Source organism: Leucoraja erinacea, chromosome 13 (genome assembly GCF_028641065.1).
Source record: "Leucoraja erinacea ecotype New England chromosome 13, Leri_hhj_1, whole genome shotgun sequence".
Taxonomy (NCBI): domain Eukaryota; kingdom Metazoa; phylum Chordata; class Chondrichthyes; order Rajiformes; family Rajidae; genus Leucoraja; species Leucoraja erinaceus.
Genome location: NC_073389.1, coordinates 2903839 through 2920125, shown reverse-complemented (window position 1 = coordinate 2920125; position 16287 = coordinate 2903839). Strand labels below are relative to the sequence as shown.

Below are 16287 nucleotides of genomic sequence, written 5' to 3'. Positions count from 1 at the left end.
AATTGTCTGTGAATATTTTTGTAACAAAATTTAAAAAAATGCTATTCCCTTAAAATCTGAATTAACCATACGTTGCCAATAAGGCACAGATGTTTTACTGGATACATTTAGCTTGGTGCCAGTCAGAGGGTAATAGTGCAAAAGCTGGCTTTACGATTGGAAGCCTGTGACCAATGGTGTACAGAGATATCAGTGCTGGCTGCTGCCTGTTATATTCATAAATGATCTGGGTATTAATGTAGACAGCATAATAAGCAAGTTTGCAGATGGCCGGAAAATTGTTATTAATGGTGTTATTGGTAGTGAAGAGGGCTGCCTTCACCTGTGAAATTATATTGATGAGCTGATAAAATGTGCAAAGCAAAGGCAGATGGAATTTAATCCTTGAAAATGAAAGGCGATATGTTTTGGGACGACTTAACCAGGCTAGGATATACACAGTCAATAATGGGACGCTAGGGAGTACTGGGGAGCAGGGGGACCTTAGTGCACGTCCATGGATCCAAGAAGGCTAGAGCACAGCTGGATAAAGTGGTTAAAAAGGCAGAGGGGATATTTGTCTTCAATAGTCAAGAGTGCAGAAGAGCAGGAAAGCCTATAGTACAACTACATATACAACATTAGTAGAAACAAAGAACTGCAGATGCTGGTTAATACCCACCGTAGAAAACAAGATAAACATTATATAAGCTGCAGTGTTTAAGAAGGAACTGCAGATGCTGGAAAATCGAAGGTAGACAAAAGTGCTGGAGAAACTCAGCGGGTGCAGCAGCATCTATGGAGCGAAGGAAATAGGCAACGTTTCGGGCCGAAACGTTGCCTATTTCCTTCGCTCCATAGATGCTGCTGCACCCGCTGAGTTTCTCCAGCACTTTTGTCTACCTTATATAAGCTGCAGTTGGATTACTGTTCGTAATTAAGATCACCACAATATAGGAGGGATATTATTACATTTGGGCAGTGTCCACAGAAGACTGGCCACCATATTACCTTAAATTGGCTGATGAAGAGAAAAAGAACAGGACCTGATTAAGTTATACAAAGCTTTGAAGGACATTGATAGGGCAGGTAATAAGAGACTTCCTCCTCAGCCGAGATAGCCAGTGGGAAATGATTTAAGGTAAAGGGTAGAAGCTTTAGTGAGGATTTGAGGAAGAATTGGGAAAGCTAGCAGTCAGTGTGTGAGGCAGGAGGCAGAGAAGGGTAGCACTCTGACCCAAAATGTAGGGGAGAGAGAAGAAATAGAAAATAAACAGAGAATAAGAGAGGGTGGGTTTCTTAAATGTGTATATTTTAATGCTAGGAGCATTGTAAGAAAGGTGGATGAACTTAGAGCCTGGATTGACATCTGGAAGTATGATGTTGTGGCGATCAGTGAAACATGGTTGCAGGAGGGCTGTGATTGGAAACTAAATATTCCAGGATTTTGTTGCTTCAGGTGTGATAGAATTGGAGGGGCAAGAGGTGGAGGTGTGGCATTGCTTATCAGGGAAGATATTACAGCAGTGCTTTGGCATGATAGATTAGAGGGCTCGTCTAGGGAGGCTATTTGGGTGGAACTGAGAAATGGGAAAGGGGTAGCAACTTATAGGGGTGTATTATAGACCGCCAAATGGGGAGCGAGAATTGGAAGAGCAAATATGTAAGGAGATTGCAGATATTAGTAGTAAGCATAAGGTAGTGATTGTGGGAGATTTCAATTTTCCACACATAGACTGGGAAACACATTCTGTAAATGGGCTGGATGGGTTGGAGTTTGTAAAATGTGTGCAGGATAGTTTTTTGCAGCAATACATAGAAGTACCTACTTGAGAAGGGGCAGTGCTGGACCTCCTGTTAGGAAATGAGACGGGTCAGGTGGCAGAGGTATGCGTTGGGGAACAGTTCGGGACCAGTGATCACAATACCATTAGTTTCAATATAATTATGGAGAGGGTCAGAAGTGGTCCTAGGGTTGAGATTTTTGATTGGAGAAAGGCTAACTTTGAGGAGATGCGAAAGGATTTAAAAGGAGTAAATTGGGACAGTTTTTTTAATGGGAAAGATGTAGAAGAGAAATGGAGGACATTTAAAGGTGAAATTTTAAGAGTACAGAATCTTTATGTCCCTTTTCGGTTGAAAGGAAATAGTAAAAATTGGAAAGAGCCATGGTTTTCAAGGGAAATTGGACCCCTGGATCGGAAAAAGAGCGAATTCTACAATAATTATAGGCAGCATGGAGTAAATGAGGTGCTTGAGGAGTATAACAAATGTAAAAAGAATCTTAAGAAAGAAATTAGAAAAGCTAAAAGAAGATATGAGGTTGCTTTGGCAAGTAAGGTGAAAGTAAATCCAAAGAGATGGGGGAGATATTGAACAATTTCTTTTCTTCGGTATTCACCAAGGAGAAGGATATTGAATTATGTGAGGTAAGGGAAACAAGTAGAGTAGCTATGGAAACTATGAGATTCAAAGAAGAAGAAGTACTGACACTTTTGAGAAATATAAAAGTGGATAAGTCTCCAGGTCCGAACAGCATATTCCTTAGGACATTGGGGGAAGTTAGTGTAGAAATAGCAGGGGCTATGACAGAAATGTTTCAAATGTCATTAGAAACGGGAATAGTGCCGGAGGATTGGCGTACTGCGCATGTTGTTCCATTGTTTAAAAAGGGGTCTAAGAGTAAACCTAGCAATTACAGACCTGTTAGTTTGACTTCAGTGGTGGGAAAATTAATGGAAAGGATACTTAGAGATAATATATATAAGCATCTGGATAAACAGGGTCTGATTAGGAACAGTCAACATGGATTTGTGCCTGGAAGGTCATGTTTGACTAATCTTCTTGAATTTTTTGACGAGGTTACTCGGGAAATTGATGAGGGTAAAGCAGTGGATGTTGTATATATGGACTTCAGCAAGGCCTTTGACAAGGTTCCTCACGGAAGGTTGGTTAAGAAGGTTCAATTGTTGGGTATTAATGGTGGAGTAGCAAGATGGATTCAATAGTGGCTCAATGGGAGATGCCAGAGAGTAATGGTGGATGGTTGTTTGTCAGGTTGGAGGCCAGTGACTAGTGGGGTGCCACAGGGATCTGTGTTGGGTCCACTGTTGTTTGTCATGTACATCAACGATCTGGATGATGATGTGGTAAATTGGATTAGTAAGTATGGAGATGATACTAAGATAGGTGGGGTTGCGGGTAATGAAGTAGATTTTCAAAGTCTACAGAGAGATTTATGCCAGTTGGAAGAGTGGGCTGAAAGATGGCAGATGGAGTTTAATGCTGATAAGTGTGAGGTGCTGCATCTTGGCAGGACAAATCAAAATAGGACGTACATGGTAAATGGTAGGGAATTGAAGAATGCAGGTGAACAGAGGGATCTGGGAATAACTGTGCACAGTTCCCTGAAAGTGGAATCTCATGTAGATAGGATGGTAAAGAAAGCTTTTGGTGTGCTGGCCTTTATAAATCAGAGCATTGAGTATAGAAGTTGGGAGGTAATGTTAAAATTGTACAAGGTATTAGTGAGGCCAATTCTGGAGTATGGTGTACAATTTTGGTCGCCTAATTATAGGAAAGATGTCAACAAAGAGAGAGTACAGAGGAGATTTACTAGAATGTTGCCTGGGTTTCAGCAACTAAGTTACAGCGAAAGGTTGAACAAGTTAGGGCTTTATTCTTTTGAGCGCAGAAGGTTAAGGGTGGACTTGATAGAGGTCTTTAAAATGATGAGAGGGATAGACAGAGTTGACGTGGATAAGCTTTTCCCACTGAGAGTAGGGAAGATTCAAACAAGGGGACATGACTTGAGAATTAAGGGACAGAAGTTTAGGGGTAACATGAGGGGGAACTTCTTTACTCAGAGAGTGGTGGCTGTGTAGAATGAGCTTCCAGTGAAGGTGGTGGAGACAGGTTCGTTTTCATCATTTAAAAATAAATTGGATAAGTTATATGGACGGGAAAGGAATGGAGAGTTATGATCTGAGCGCAGGTATATGGGACTAGGGGAGAATATGTGTTCGGCACGGACTAGAAGGGTCGAGATGGCCTGCTTCCGTGCTGTAATTGTTATATGGTTATATAGTATTATATGTTTTGGATAACCAAAATTGTAATTGACATTTAAAATGTATTATTGGATGATTTGAGAGAAGCAGGGAAGCAGGAAACATACTTCATCTACATGAAGTATGTAGATTGGCATCTGAAAGCCATAGCATAGAAGACTCCCCAGGTGATCACCATCTGAGTAAGAAAGGAAAACTTTTAGGAAACAGCGTTTGATCTGGCAGTGTGAGGTATGGGAAGGGTGTTGAATGTCTGAAAGGGAACACGCATCGATAGATTGAGTGCGTGAAAAAGTTAGCAGAAAAATGTGAGGTGATCTGCTAAACACTATGAACAGGCAAACAAATCCTTGGTGTTAGGAGGATGATAGTGTGCTTGCTCAAGTGCCGCTAAAAGCAAACATGCAAGTAGAACAAGTAATGGAAATATGGATAACTACAGACGCTGGAATCCAGAGCAAAGCACAAAGTGCTGGAGAAACTCAGTGGGTTAGGCAGCATTTCTGGAGGGAATGGACAGACGATGTTTCAGGTCGACCCAGTAGGTCTGAAGAAGGGTCCCAACCCAAAGTGTAGTCTGTCCATCCCCTCCATGGATACTGCCTGAACTGCTGAATTCCTTCCTCAAGCACTTTGAGTTTTGCTCAAACAATGGAACTAGTTTATTGTCCTTTAAATTCAGGAATCATAGAGATACTCTTTTTTTTTACCACCCTTCAATATAGCTCCCTGAACAAAGGGAGAAAAATAGATTTAGCAATTAGATTGCATATGATAAACGATGAACCATTGTTGCTCTTCAAGAAATGTATAGTCCGAAAACCTTTGCAACAATCTACCATTTTCCAATGACCACAATATTAGCACATCCCGTAATACACATTTCAATGCCGTAATTACATATGATAAACATGTATTTAAAAGTTGTGATTACCTCGCAAATTAAATTACATACCACATCTGAACATGGCATATGCATATGCAAAATTTATTACTCTATAAAAATGATTCTTTTGAAAACTTATTGTTTATGTATTTTATAATTCAAGTAGACACAAAATGCTGGAGTAACACAGTGGGACAAGCAGCATCTTTGGAGAGAAGGAATGGGTGACGTTTAGGGTCGAGACCCTTTTTCAGACTAGTCGGGGGGGAAAGGGAAACGAGAGATATAAAGGATGATGTAGAGAGGTATAGAACAACGAATGACAGATATGCAAAACAGTAGCGATGATAAAGGAAACAGGCCATTGTTAGCTGTTTGTTGGGTGGAAACAAGAAGCTGGTGCAATGGAAAGAGAGGGAACTCTGGGACTATTTGAAGTTAGAGAAATCAATATTCATACCACTAGGCTGAAATATTTCTAGCTTCCCAATGCAGTGCTGTCAATCTCTTTGCTTGTTTTCACATGCTGTTTCCACGGTCATAAGTGAATACTTTACATTATACTACAGAATATAACACTCCAAGTCTTACAAATATACCAAATGACTGCAAACATCCCAAAAAAGATCTATTAAAATATGTATTAAACAGCATAGAAAGTCATTTGAACCATCAAGTCTCTGGCAGATCTTTGGAAAAACTATCCAATTTCTGTTTAGTCAGTTCTCTAAATTTCTCCTTGAGAAATATAGATCCGGGGTCCATCTGATCTGATAAGTTTAGCCCAGGAACAAAGGAGGCTGGAGAGACTGGTCGACATTGTCCATCGCAGGTACTGACCTCCCCAGCATCAAAATATCTCCAGGAGGCGCTGCCTTAAGCAGGCAGCCAATATCATCAAAGACCCACACTCAGTTCACTACCAGCTTTGGGAAGAGGATACAGGAGCCTGAAAACTGGGACCACTAGGTTCAAGAACGGCTTCCTCCCCACAACTGTCAAGCTCTTGAACACTAGACAACATTAACACCAACCTTTGCAACTATGATCTACCATGGACTTTGTTTTTGTTTCATCATGGCCTTCCATTTTGCACTATTATGGTCTAGTTTCCTAGTATTACTGGATTATTCATTTATTGTGTCAGTGAAATTTATTGTGTATTGCTATATATTCAAATAACGGGCCTGGAAAGCTGCAGCACGCAAGAATTTAATCGTTCTGTTGCCGGTAGATAACAATTAAATACTCTCAACGCTCGACTCAAATGCCAATAATATAGATGACTCAAATCATATATATTTAGTTTAGCATAATAAGACACAGTCGTGTTACAATGTTAATGCAGATTATAACAGATCTCAGCTTGCTTTATGACCATTGGTGATGTGCTGCCCTCTATTGACCCGTCAGCCGATCAACACGATTTTTTGAAACGTAATGGACTGAAGTAATCATGGCATTTCTCAAGAATGCCTTGATTAGAAAACTTTCTCTGACAGCTCATTCCAGATGTGGACTAGCCTCCGAGTGAAAAAGTTACCCCTGACATTCCTAGTAAATCTCTCCCCTCCTACCTTAAGCCCTCCAGTGTTAGAATCCTCTACCCTTTTCACTGTACCTCAGTACACATGACAATAAACTACACTAAAATAGGAAAAAGACTGAGTGCTCACTTTTTCCACGCGGCTCGTAAGTGAAACATCGCATCCGCATAAATAAATTGTCTAAAGGGGCTGTCCCACTTGGCCGACTAATCCGCGAGTCAGGAAGAGTGTCCTCGACCTTCAAGCTCGAGGGCACTCGCCTGGAAAGCCTCCAGCTGGACCGATCTGGGGAGGGGGGGGGGAGGGGAGAGAGAAGGGGGGGGGAGAGAGAAGGGGGTGGGAGAGAGAGGGAGGGGGGAGAGGGAGAGAGAAAGGGGGGGAGAGAGAAGGGGGGGGGTGAGAGAAGGGGGGGGGGAGAAGGGGGTGGGAGAGAAAAGGGGGGTGAAAAAAAAGGGGGGGAGAGAAAGAGGGGGTGGAGAGAAAGGGGGGGGGGGGGGGAGAGAAAGAGGGGGTGGAGAGAAAGGGGGGGAGAAAGAGGGGGGGGAGGAAAGGGGCATGAAAGAGGGGGAAAGAGGGGGAGAAGGAGGGAGGGATAGAAAGGGGGGGGATAGAAAGGGGGGGGATAGAAAGAGTGGGGAGAAAGGTGGGGGTAGGAAAAAGGGGGGGATGAGAAAGGGGGGGGGGAGAAAGAAAACTCCAATGAGCCAATCAAACTGTCCGGTCAGCGAAGGAGATTGCCTACGGCTGCCCTCGACTGCCTGTAAGTAAATAGCGACCCCACTCCGCTACGAGTTCAAAAGACCCATGCCAACCAAGTTTTACTCGCGGAAAATTTTTCAACATGCTGAAAAATTTTCCGCAACGTAGCTGAGACCACGAGTATTCGGGAACTTCCCCCGAGCATGAAGGAGAGTTCCGGCGACCTCATAGGAGCTCCTAGGACCACGTGTTGGTCATGCTGCGAGTTTGAAGGTCGAAGACACTCTTCTAAACTTGCAGATTAGGTCGCCCAAGTTGGACAGCCCCTTTAATAAGCCACAACAATACTGGTTACTTACCAAGAGCATATGTATGGAATCTACTTTTGGGTCATTGAAATTCAATGTATTTAAATATCAACTCTAACATCACAATCCATCTTTATATCTCCCCAACCTTTTGGCAATCTAAAAATATTATTACAATATGGAGAGGATTAAACAAATAGAAAATACGGCCTAATCAACACGTAAACATGTTGTTTATGCCAATGGAGGAATAAAAACGTTTCCTCGCTCGCCTTAAGATAACATCCTGTTCCTTGGAGTTTGAGAATTTTCCTATACACCCTTCACAGAATCGGGGTGTTTCACTCAGGCCACCACCATTTATTGTCCATCCCCAATTGTTGCTGAATTGGGGCAGTTGACCCAATGTGGACGAGGACACATACAGGCCAGACTAATGACACATTGCTTTCCCCAAACTGGATGTTTTTCTCTGCCATTCTGACGATTTTTTACTCAGGCAAGCTTTGAAATTCCACATTCACCGTCATTGGCGATCATTTGAAGTTTAGTATGATTATCCTCCTGTGGGTCCTGGAGGTCTTGAGATGTGTGAGGAGGCCGATCCTGGAGCCATAATCCCTATTCCCTTCAGGTGGATGCTGGTGCGTGACATCTTCTAACGTGGGGAGACTGGTGCACAGATCTTGACAGAGACAGAGCTGGCTCCAATGGCATGGACACCAGTATAGTTGGGAGTCTCTCCCTGCTGCGGCTTTCTTTTACCTTCTCTGCCGTTGAGGTGTTCCACCGGCTGGCCACCACCCTCTGCCTGGTCAACCAGGTCGAGGTAGTCTTCTTGGGCTGTGCTGTGCCAGAGACCCCCTCCACGACCTGCCCGCCAGGGGTGACCTTGCCAGGTGCACACACAGCTCCAGACAGTTTTGCCCACAGGGTCTGAGGCACACGCAAGCTCCTCCAAAACGGCAAGGTGGTGACCTTCGGAGAATTTAAGTAAAAAACAAAGTGCTGGAGCAACTCAGCACGTCAGGTAGTATCAGTGGAGGGAACAGATAGACAACATTTCAGGTAGACAAAAGTGCTGGAGAAACTCAGCGGGTGCAGCAGCATCTATGGAGCGAAGGAAATAAGCAACGTTTCGGGCCGAAATCCTTCTTCGGATTGATGACAAAATTTCAGGTCGGGACCCTTCTTCACACTTGGTGTTTTACTTAAGATTTCAGCATAAGGTCATAAGAATAGTAGAATTAGGCCATTCAGATCATCGTCTACTCTGCCATTCAATCATGGCTGATCTATCTCTCCATCCTAACCCCATTCTCCTGCCTTCTCCCCATAACTTCTGACACCCGTACTAATCAAGGATATATTTATATCTGCTTTAAAAATATCCACTGACGGCCTCCACAGCCTTTGTGGCAAAAAAATCCACAGATTCACCACCCTCTGACTAAAGACATTTCTCATCTCCTTCCTAAAATAAGTCAAGTCAAGAGAGTTTATTGTTATGTGTCCCACAGAGGACAATGAAATTCTTGCTTGCTGCAGCAGAACTGAATATTGTAGGCATGAATACAAATCAGATTGATCATGTACCATAAAATATATATATATATATATATATATATATACACACACACATAAATACACAGATAAAGTGCAATAGGCTGTTATAGTTCAGAGTTTGTTTGAAGTTGTATTTAATAGTCTGATGGTTGTGGGGGGGAAGTAGCTGTTCCTGAACCTGGATGTTGCAGATTTCAGGTTAGAAGGTTAGAAGGTTCCTGTACCTTCTACCTGAAGGCAGCGGAGAGATGAGTGTGTGGCTAGGATGGTGTGGGTCCTTGATGATGCTGGCAGCCTTTTTGAGGCAGCGACTGCGATAGATCCCCTCGATGGTAGGGAGGTCAGAGCCGATGATGGACTGGGCAGTGTTTACTACTTTTTGCAGCCTTTTCCACTCCTGGACGCTCAGGTTGCCGAACCAAGCCATGATGCAACCGGTCAGCATGCTGTCTACTGTGCACCTGTAGAGGTTTGAGAGAAGTTTGAAGAAGGGTTTCTGCCGAAACGTTGCCCATTTCCTTCGCTCCATAGATGCTGCCTCACCCGCTGAGTTTCTCCAGAATTTTTGTCTACCTTCGATTTTCCAGCATCTGCTGTTCCTTCTTAAATAGAAGTTCGAGAGAGTCCTCCTTGACATACCGACTCTCCGTATTCTTCTCAGGAAGTAGAGGCACTGATGTGCTTTCTTGATGATTGCACCAGTGTTCTGGGACCAGGAGAGATATTCGGAAATATACACGCCCAGGAATTTGAAGTTCTTGACCCTTTCCACCATCGACCCATTGATATAAACGGGACTGTGGGTCCCCATCCTACCCCTTCCGAAGTCCACAATCAGTTCTTTGGTTTTGCTGGTGTTGAGGGCCAGGTTATTGTGCTGGCACCATTTGGTCAATCGGTCGATCTCACTTCTATACTCTGACTCGTCCCCATCAGTGATACGTCCTACAACAGTGGTGTCATCGGCAAACTTGATAATTGAGTTCGCACTATGACCGGCTACGCAGTCATGAGTATAGAGTGAGCACGCAGCCTTGAGGTGCTCCCGTGCTGATTGTTATCGAGGATGGCACATTTCCACCAATACGGACAGACTGTGGTCTGTGACTGAGGAAGTCGAGGATCCAATTGCAGAGGGATTCGCAGAGACTCAGATCTGATAGCTTGGAGGGGATGATGGTGTTAAATGCCGAGCTGTAGTCAATGAATAACAGCCTGACATATGAGTTTTTGTTGTCCAAGTGGTCCAGAGCGGAGCGGTGAGCCAGTGAGATCGCGCCCATCGTTGATCTGTTGTGGCGGTAAGCGAACCGCAGTGGTTTAATTCTGAGGCTTTATTTAATTTCTAGTCCTAGACTCTCCCACTAGTGGAAACATCCTCTCCACATCAAGTTTATCCAAGCCTATCACTATTCTGTATGTTTTAATGAGGTCTCCCCTCATTCTTCTAAACTCCAGGGAATACAGGCCCATTGCCGACAAACGCTCATCATTGGTTAACCTGCTCATTTCTGGGAGCATCTGCAGTTCCTTGTGTTTTGGAAAATTTATATTACCTAGCTGACATTAAACGGTTCTTGTTCGATTTAAATAGGCAATTTGAATATAAGGTGGGATAAAAATAAAAATGTCGAAATCCTATGGCTTTGTCATTGACTAATGATAGTTATCTAGCAGCATATTTAGCATGAAGACAGGATACAGTAAGGATGTCCCAGAAGGTTCAAGCAGATATATTTAGAGAAAGAGAGGATAATTTGCACCCATCACACTGAGCCCTAAACAGCTTACAAGGTGACGAGGATAAGATCAAGAGTCAATTTAATTGTCAATTTAATTGTCATTTGGACCCCTAGAGGTCCAAACGAAATGCCGTTTCTGCAGCCATACATTACACACAAATAGACCCAGACACAACATAATTACATTTTACATAAACATCCATCACATAGCTGTGATGGAAGGCCAAAAAAAAACTTATCTCTCCACTGCACTCTCCCCCCCCCCCGATGTCAGAGTCAAAGTCAAAGCCCCCGGCTGGCGATGGCGATTGTCCCGCGGCCATTGAAGCCACGCCGGGTGGTGCGAGGTCGCACACCGGGTCTTGGTGTTGGAGCCCCCGGTGTGCGCTCGTAAAGTCCCGCGGCCATTCCAGCCGCGCGGGGCGGTGTAGTGAGGCCCCGCTCCAGGAGCTCTTCGACCCCGCAACTCGGGCGGGAGAATTCGCCGTTGCAGGAGCCCCGAAAAGCGGTCTCTCTCCAGGGATCCGCGGGCTCCCGGCGCCGCTGTCCGCAGACCCGCAGCAGCAGCCTCCGACTCAGCAGCGGCATCGCAGCAGCAGCAGCAGCAGCAGCGCTCCTCCACCGCTCCAACCGCTCCGGACTCGGCCAGCCCCGCGACGGCGACGGTGAGTAGCACCAGAGTCCCCGGCTTCTTCCTGTTGGAGACCGCTCCTCGTTGCGGTCCCAACGACAACGGAAACCCGACGAGAAAAAGGTCGGGTCTCCAGTGCAGGGAGAGATTTAAAAAGTCCCCCCCCCCTCCCCCCAACCCCACCCACACCCCCCCACACACACACCCCAACAAAAAATAACAAAAACTACATTTAAACACAGACAGAAAATAATAAAAACGCGGACAGACTGCAGAGGCCGCTGCTGGCCAGAGCCGCGCCGCCTAATAGCAAAAAAAAAAAAAAAACCTGAGATGTTGATTTATTTCCCATTAAGGGCAATATGTAATCTTGGGAAAGGAAATGACGGTTTCACGATCCTGCCCAGAGGATTACCAATGTGCTGATTAGGATTTAAATCGTCCTTAGTGCTCAGAAAGGAGGCAACAAATAATTTTAATGGCCAGCTCTTAAACTAACTCTTACTCCAAATCACAAGCATTTGTTGGGAGTGAGATGTTTTATTCGCTGTTTAAAATGCATATCAGATATATTTTAGGGGATTTCTCACTGTTCTAGACAAATCAGCTCTCATCTGGATTTCCTGTAATGGTGCCAGTCCTCTCATTCTGTACAGTAAGCCGAGGAGCTCAGTCAATGGAGTGCTCACACTGCCACACAATAATTGTACCTCATCATTGAGTGCTCACTGCGTCTGCTTTAGCAGTTCCGGTCCAGTTCCAGCACACCAATGCCTCTACTTCCTCAGGAGGGGGTGACTCACAGCAGCGGCCTCTGCAGTCCGTCTGTCTTTTTTTATTTTTGTCCTGTTGAGTGTATAGTTTGGTTGTAGTTTATATATTGTTTTTAGCTGTGTATATGTGGGGGGCGGGGGGGAAACTTTTAAATTTCTTCCCTGTACGGGGGACCCAAACTTTTTCTTGTCGGGTCTCCATTGTCGTTGGGGTCTATCAGTGTGGAGAGCTGTGGTGGCGCACGGCTTCGACCCGACTTCGGAGCTTCGGAGGCTCCAGCTGCAGGCCCAGTGGACGGTGACATCGGGAGCTCGACGGGCCCCTGGTGGGAGCGCTTTTCGGAGCTCCCGCAACGGCAACTTCTCCTGCCCAAATTACGGGGTTGAAAACGAACCGGAGCAAGGCCTTAAATCGCTCGGTGCTGCTCTAACGGACGCGAGACTTGCCATCGCCCGCCGGGGGCTTTAACGTCAGTAGAAGAATGGAAAACAGGGGAGAGACAATGACTTTGCCTTCCATCACAGTGAGGAGGAGATTCACTGTGATGGATGTTTGTGTAAATTGTGTTAATTGTGTGTCTTGGTTTTTTTTCTTGTTGTATGACTGCAGAAACCAAATTTCGTTTGAACTTCATTTGAGGTTCAAATGACAATAAACGGTATTATATGTGCCCAACAACCTTCACCTACTTCTACAGATGCACGTTGAAAGCATTTTATCAGGATGCATCACACCTTGGTTTGCGAACAGCTTCACCCAAGAAATTGCAGCAAATTGTGGACACAGCCTACACCATCACACAAACCAACCTAACTGGGTGGTGGGTATATGGAATGAATTGCCAGAGGAGATAGTTAAGGCATATGTAACTATAACACCATTTAGAAGGCATTTAGACAGGTACATGGATAGGAAAGGATTAGAGCGGAGCTGAATGTGGGCAGTTGGGACTAGTGTCAATGGGGCATCGTGGTCAGCACAGGAAAGTTGGGCCAAAAGTCCTTTTTCCGTGCTAAATGACAATATGACGATCTCTTAATTGCGACAAGTGCTTTGATATATCAAAGTGGAAAAAAAAAAATCAGGTCGGCAGTAGCTTTCGGGATTCAATTAAAAAAAATGTTGCCAGTTGATGTAGACAAAATCTTAAAAGAACACTTTCCATCTGTATTCACCAAGATGTCCATGGAGGATAGCTAGTTTGGAAACGGGTAAATGATCATCTGGCACAGGTCTGTATTAAGGGGGAGGTGTTAGAAGTCATTAGATACACAGGGGTCGATAAATCTCCAAGGCACGGTAAAATATATCCTTGGTTGCAAAGGGAAGCAAGGTAGGAGTTAGACAAGTCCACAATGGTGATTTTTGTATCTTCGTTAGCAAAGGGGAGGTGCCAGAGGACTGGAGGACAGTTAATGCGGTTCCATTTATCTCCATGAAATTACCAGTAGTAGGGAAACTATTGGAGAAGATGCCAATGGGATAGGCATTATGAACATTTGGATGATGTGATGTAGACAAAATGTTTAGGTTTAGGTTTATTATAGCAACGTGTACTGAGGCCAAGTGAAAAGCTTTCTCTTGCATGCTATCCATACAGATCAAATACACCATACACAAATACAATTAGTTCAATCAGTACAATAGATGGATCAAAGGGGAAGATACTGAGTGCAGCATATAGTTCTCAGCATTGTAGCACGTCAGTTCCTCAGACAATGTCTGATGTCCTCAGTGGGTTAGAGGTTGAATTGGACAGTAGTATTACAGAAGCCTGATTACAGAGGGGGGAGAACTACACCATTGAATGGTACAACACAAGGATAGGCCCTTCTGTGTGGAAGAATGGAAGAAGCTGTTCCCAAGTCTGGTGGTGCGCACTTTCAAACTTCTATACCTTCGGCCGGATGGGAGAAGAGAGGAGGAGGAATGACCAGAGTGGGACATCATTGATTATATTGGCTGCTTTTCCAAGGCAGTGTGAAGTGTAAATGGAGTCAATGGTGGGAAGTCTGGTCTGTATGGTGGTCTAGGCTACTTCTAAAACTCTGCAATTTCTTGATCTTAAACAGAACTGTTCCCAAACCAAGCTGTGATACAGCCCCACCGTATGCTTTCAGTGGTGCATCTGTAGTTTGTGGAATTCAATGGAATACATTGAAAACACTCTTCCATCCGGCACTCAAATACACCTGGACTATTTCCGACACTTCCCTACCATTCCTTGACCTCACTATCTCCATTGCAGGTGATAGACTTCTGACCGACATACACTATAACCCACTGACTCCCATGGCTATCTGGACTACACTTCTTCCCACCCTGCTTCCCGTAAGGACTCCATCCCCTACTCCCAATTCCTCCGTCTACGCCGCATCTGCTCCACGGATGAGGCGTTCCACACCAGGACATCTGAAAGTCCTCATTATTCAGGGAACGGGGGTTCCCCTCCTCCACCATAAATGAGGCTCGCACCAGGGTCTCTGAAAGTAACTTTCTCTCTCCCCATCCCCCCCCCACTCGCAAAGGGCCGAGTCCCCCTAGTCCTCACCTTTCACCCCACCAGGCATACAAAAAGTAATCCTCCGTCAGTTTCGACTCCAACGTGACCCCAACCTCGCCACATCTTCCCATCTCCCCCCATATCTCCCTTCCGCAAAGACCGCTCCCTCCATAACTCCCTTGTCAATGCTTCCCTTCCCTCTCGGTCCACCCCCTCCCCGGGCACTTTCCCTTGCAAACGCAAGAGATGCAACATTGTCCCTTTACCTCCCCCCTCGACTCCGTTCAAGGACCCAAGCAGTCGTTCCAGGTGCGACAGAGGTTTACCTGCATCTCTTCCAACCTCATCTATTGCGTCCATGCTCTAGATGTCAGCAGATCTATATATCGAGACCAAGCGGAGGTTGGGCGAAATCGTTTCGCCGAACACCTCCGCTCGGTCCGCAATAAACCAAGCTGACCTCCCGGTGCTCAGCACTTCAACTCCCCCTCCCACTCCGTCTCCGACCTCTCTGTCCTGGGTCTCCTCCATGGCCACAGCGAGCAGCACCGGAAATTGGAGGAACAGCACCTCATATTCCGTTTGGGGAGTCTGCATCCTGGGGGCATGAACATCGAATTCTCCCAATTTTGTTAGTCCTTGCTGTCTCCTCCCCTTCCTCAGTCCCCCTGCTGTCTCCTCCCATCCCCCAGCCTTCGGGCTCCTCCTCCTTTTTCCCTTCTTGTCCCCGCCCACCCCCCACCCCCGAATGAAGAAGGGTTTCGGCCCGAAACGTCGCCTATTTCCTTCGCTCCATAGATGCTGCTGCACCTGCTGTAGCTTTTTTTCCAGCTTTTTTTTGAAACAGGAAAACACTGTTGGAAATAAAAAGATCATACTTCGCCATTCAGAATTAGTGAAACCTGAAAGTAACTTTCTTTTTTAACATATAAAGGCAAAAAGACTAATGACAACCTACAACTATAGGTGTGTAGCAAGGAACAACAGATGCTGGTTTTAAACCAAAGATAGGCACTAATTGCTGGAGTAATTCAGCGGGACAGGCAGCACCTCCGGAGAAAAGGAAAGGGTGACGTTTCAGGTCGAGACACTTCTTCAGACTGGGTATAGATGCTCAACCAATCGAAACCAGGAAGTAGAATCAATTTGAATCAGGATAAGAAATAAAGAAAATAAGTCATTCGGGGGAGTAGCTTACAACCTATCCAGCAGCTGAAATACTATTAGAGTACCAGACAAAAAATAGGTTTGTACCCACAGCAGTGCAATTATTAAGGGTGATTTTAATCTTCTTATCAAATGGACATCAAACTGGAATATCTTGAGGATATGTTCATAGAATGCACGAGACAATTTCCTAGAACAATATAAGTGCTGGACTAACACAGTGTGCAAGGCAGCAGCAGTAAACGTATGGACAGATGCCATTTTGGGTCAGGACCCTTTTTCAGACTTGAACCAACGTCTGCCCATTTCCTCCACAGATGCTGTCTGGCCTGCTTAATTCCCCTAGCAGTGCGTTTTTGTTCAAGAATGCGGCATCTGCCGTTCGTTGTGTCTCTCGAGCAATATGTTCTGTATC

The 16287-nt window shown here is 45.0% G+C and overlaps 1 protein-coding gene across 1 annotated transcript in view; it reads right to left on the bottom strand.

Moving 5' to 3' along the window:
- Positions 1-16287, bottom strand: part of gtf2e1 (general transcription factor IIE, polypeptide 1, alpha) — a 67117-nt gene that overhangs the window by 34975 nt on the left and 15855 nt on the right. The gene's annotated exons all lie outside the window — the stretch shown is intronic.